The following is a 5,168-nucleotide window of genomic DNA, read 5'->3' as shown; positions in this document are numbered from 1 at the left end:
GACCCATGTATCGTGATGAGGTGGGTGCTAATAAGTTGGAAAATTATAGTTATTCGATTATATCAAGGCTTCACTCAATTCATGCAGCAAAGATATATATTCAGAGTAATACTACACGTTGTCTAGCAACCAAGCAATTATACACCATGGGAAATGCTAGAATATTAGTTGATTGTCCTACCGAAATGTGCATTGAGCTTTCACGAATGACAAATATGGAATCACGTAATGTTATGAAGAATGCCCCTTATGTTGAGAAACTTCAACAATTAAGAGATTAGTGGCTAGCATTTGGTTCTCCACCAAAACCCCAACAAGGGATTTCTAAGACAAGCTCTCAAAGAGTACCATGGCACGTAATCACATATAAGCTTACCTTCTCTTTTTGTGAAGATTAGTGTGATGCTATTTCTTTTGTTTAATGCTTACTATTTTGATCTTTTTTTTTGTAGAGATTTGTGGCATACATTGGAGAAAATTGTGCATCTAGAGATTGCCATATGATTGTTAGCTCCCAAGAAGTATTTGATAGTTGGATCAAAATCATGAAGAGATACTCTAGAGGTGAGCTTATATCCCAGGATGAGAGTTCGAGAAAGAAGGGAAGGCAACCTTCTCCTGCTACATTTCATTGCCTTATGGGTCTAAAGGATAGAGAAATCCTTACACTACAATAGGAAATCAATGAAGACCATATCCTTTTTCTTAGAAACAGATGAGATAAGGAAGATATGATTGACATGGAAACAAGGGCTAAGAAAATCAAGCAAGATAGGGTCCTAAAGGAGGAATTAGTCACTATTTTCAATGCCTCAATTCCAAAAATTAGTGCTATGATAGAGACTTGGGAAGAGCTTGTTGATGACTATGATATCAATGATGAAGTCTACACAAAGGTTTTAGGCATTTGCAATGATTGGGTATCAAAGAAGCTCACATGTGGAGCTGATGTAGGGTCCCTACCAAATGGAGCAAAAGATATTGTGAACTTCCTAATTGGAAAAAAGAAAAATCATCTTCAAGCCTCCACTACTTTGCCTTGGTGTGTATATGTTGTCGGATGCAATCTAGAAACCTTTGATCTTATACATAATGTTTACAGAGATCTAATTACCATTGGGGTTGTTGTTCTAGATGCAACACATGGGGTTGAGGGAATGAAATGGGACTCTATAAAGTTTGGAAAGGCTATATCCACTCTACTACAAATAACATGTGAATCTAAACAATTCATGTTGTTATCATTTCTTGATCAAAAGTAAATGGTAGCTTTAGAAAATGCTCTTGAAAGCATTTCTTGCAAGTATCACATGCTACTTGGTAGTGTTGACTTCCTACCAATGGATAGAACCTTTGCTTTTGGATCTATACATTCTTTTGTGATTTTGACATTAGTGACCATGGAGAAAAGCTTCATCAATTTTGAGTGATATATAAATAATGTCAACAAGCCTTCTATTTTGGAATTTAAAGGCTTGGACAAGGATTGTAATGATGAAGACATTGAAGAAGACTAGAGGATTGCAAAGGCTGTTTTGAGAAAGACAACAAAAGTTATGGGAACTACAATCAAAGCATTCAATGATGCTCATGAGGTTGTATTTGATGTATATGCAAGTGGACTTGCATCTAAGGTGGGATTGGTAAATCACATGAAGACTATTGCAGTGGTTTGCAACACTCAAGAGCAAAGAGAGGTTGAAGCACAATTGTGGAGGGTCCATGAGAGTAATAAACAAAATTTAAATTCCCAAGAGGTTCCTCCTACTGAAGTTCAAGTTCTTGAAGTATCACTTGAGGGCATTGAAGAATCAAGCCAAGATATAGCAAGTCTAATTATGAAAGAGAAATTAAAGGCTACTTCATGTAACTCTGTTCCTTCCCCTTTCATCAAGGAAGACACATTGATGTAATTTTGATTTTTTTCTTGAGAAGTTACTTCCATTAGCATTTGTGATATTTTCTTTCTTTGGTAATATTACTTAAAGAAACTATGTCTTTATTTTTTTACTTTATTACAAAAGGTACCAAGAATGTTTGGTTTAAAATATATATTTAAGTAAATCTTTTGCTAAAATATTATTAAAGAGCTCATTAAAATTTATCATCCTTTGTAAGCATAATTGTTTAAATGAGATATTGTAATCTAGCGTATAAGAATACTTATGATAATGAAAAGTTTGAGCTAGCTATGCAAAATTTACTTAAGTCTATTTTAGATTTTATTTCAATTAAACTCTTATTTAGATTTGTCCACATGGTCAAATCTATTCTCTCTTATAACCTCTTTTACTACATCACTAGTGTATGTCTATGCATGTACCTTAGGATATGAGAGCTAGAAATATATTGCACACCCAAAAAATGATTCATTGCACCTCCCAAAGGAGTTTTACCTCAGTAGCAAATATTGCAACAAAGATTTCACCTCCAATGTATCTTTTGAGATGTGTATATGGAATATTAAGGTAAAATGCTTTTTACAATTCATGGGTTTAAATATCTATGAGATATAACTAGTTCAAAAATAGAATGGTTAGTCCTTAAGAAGAAACTATGAAAACTTATCCAAATAGAGTATAACTTATCTCAATTAAATTGTCATGTGTCACTTATATGTGACATAGTTTTGGTCACATGGTCAAAAGTATCATGTTTAAATTTTCTTTTAATAATTAGGACTAATAAACACATTCTTTGACATGCCATTTTGAAGGCCTTCTTAAAAATTGAGTATGTTTAATATTATAATGATAACATAATTTTTGTAACTAATTACAATAATCTACTGTTAGTATCCCAAGTATACTTATAATTAGCGATAAAAAGTAGATATGGAAAAATGACTTTATTAGAATAGATTTTACCTCAAAGAAATCATCATATATATTTTCTTCACCTCATGATATTACTCTTGGTTAGATTTGTCCACATGGTCAAATGTCTCTTTTCTTAAGACATTATTTATTAACTAGTACCTATGCATGTATTTGTCAATGTGAAGTTAAATTGCTTTAGTATTCTATACAAGTTTATAGCTCAAACATTAAGTAGAATGATGAGGAAGTAAACGAATCTAATGTGCTTCTTTTTCTTCTTTGTAACTTCAACTAAGACATCTATGGTTGGATATCTTACAAATAAAACAACAGTAGAGCACGATGATATGATTGATGTGTCCTTGATAAGAAATGCAACACAATTATGTGTAATACTTGATCTCAATGGTCTTCTTTTGCAATGATGCTTTGCTAAGTCTAAAAAGTTTCAAAGTTTTCAAATGGAAAAGCAATGGCTTGTTCTTCAATCGGGATGTATGGAGTTTCTTGAAGCCTTATTTGCAAGATTCCAAGTGGGAGTTTGGTCAACAACTTTACATAAGAATGCCATGGTAGTTGTTAAGTGCTTGGAGATTCTTTGCAAAAAGGAAGTATCATTTCTTCATGATTTGGGGCCAAGAACAATGTCATAGACATCGACTCAAAATCATATATAGGCTAGATAAGATGGGAGTAGAAGCAATGTTCAAGCCTCTAAAGTATGTATGGGATCAATATGGAGATGTTATCAGCATACCAAGACTATTCTCATAGATGACAGTCTGTCCAAGTTTGCACTTTATGTCTTAGCTAACAAATAAGTCTTAATTAATAATAAAATTTATTGTCTATTTTTTTGGAAACACAAACCATTGGTCAAAGGTTAAATATTTGGTCTTAGAACAATTACAAACTTCTAGCTTGGTATATAAATCTTTATTTTATGATATGAAAGTTCATTTAGCTATTCAAAGTGTTAAGCTAGTTGATTTTGGCCAAAGCCAATATCCATCTTGTCCATATATTGTTAAGATAGATAGAAATTTTGAGCAAAAGACATTTATATATCATGCATATACATACAAAAAATACAAATGGGGTGAGCAATTATTTAACATACTAAATCTAAATCTCCTAATGGCCACATAGCTTACACTTCATCACTTAATCTCTCAAAATGTGTGATCTCATATTTGTAACACACAAAGTGCCCTTTAAAGACAAACATAAACATAGTGCTCTCTTTCATTCACAAAAGTAAGACATTCATTAAAAGTGGGACTTGGGAAATTCCCAAAATTTCTAATATGGTGTTTACGACATTTTGTTGCCTAGATGACCATGTTTTGGTCCCTCCACCACTACCCACAACATCATGATCACTAGTATTGCTGTGTTTCAAGATTTGTCATGGGCACCACATAGTCTCAAAGATGTTCATAGAATCTTTGATACAACTCTCAACGTATCTTATCCCCAATCCTTGACACTACAAGGATACGGAGGCATAGCGATGGCGCTTTCCGATGCAAATTAGCGGTGTCGCTATTTGCGACGCAAATAGCGACGGTACTCAGATGAAAAAACGCAAATAGTGAAAGGGAGAGTGAAAGGAAAAGCGAACTTCATCTTGCATTTGAGAGGGAGAGGGAGAGAAAGAGAGAAAGAGGGAGAATGAAAGCTTCTCGCCACTGCCGCCGCCGTTTGTGTTTTTATTTTTTCTCATTTTATTTTACTTATTTTTGTTAAAAATCATGATTATTGAGAGAGAAAGAGAGGAAATGAGAGAGGGAGAGGAAGAGAGAAAAGGAAAGAAGGAACGAGAGAGAGAGGGAGAAAACATTAAACATAATAGGGAAAGAGAGAAAGAGAGGGAGAGGGAGGAAGGGAGGGAGAGAGAGAGAGGGAGGGAGAGGTTGTTGTTATTGTTGTTGTTATTTTATTTCTTCTTTTCTTTTTTCTTATTTGTTGTTGTTGTGGTAGTCGTAGTAGTGGTAGTGGTAGTGGTAGTGGTAGCGGTAGTGGTAGTGGTAGTGGTAGCAATAGTGATAGTTGTTGTTGTTTAATTTCTTATTTTCTTGTTTGTTGTTATTGTGGTAGTCGTAGTAGTAGTAGTAGTGGTGGTAGTGGTAGTGATAGTAGTTGTTGTTGTTTAATTTCTTCTTTTCTTGTTTGTTGTTGTTTTAGTAGTAGTAGTTTTTTTTCTTTTCTTGTTTATTGTTGTTTAGTTTTCTTGTTTATTGTTGTTATTGCTGTTGTTGTTTTTTCTTCTTTTCTTGTTTATTGTAGTGGTAGTGGTAGTAGTAGTGGTTTATTGTGGTAGTCGTAGTCGTAGTCGTAGTCATAGTC

The 5,168-nt window shown here is 33.7% G+C and overlaps 1 pseudogene; it reads left to right on the top strand.

Annotated features, from left to right (window-relative positions):
- The first annotated feature begins 500 nt into the window (after positions 1-500).
- Positions 501-1,913, top strand: LOC148014497 (uncharacterized; annotated as a pseudogene).
- Positions 1,914-5,168: the final 3,255 nt, after the last annotated feature.

This window comes from Lygodium microphyllum, chromosome 25 (genome assembly GCF_053477565.2).
Source record: "Lygodium microphyllum isolate KBCC chromosome 25, Lygodium_microphyllum_v1.1.10, whole genome shotgun sequence".
Lineage (NCBI taxonomy): Eukaryota > Viridiplantae > Streptophyta > Polypodiopsida > Schizaeales > Lygodiaceae > Lygodium > Lygodium microphyllum.
This window is presented reverse-complemented; position numbering and strand designations above follow the sequence as displayed.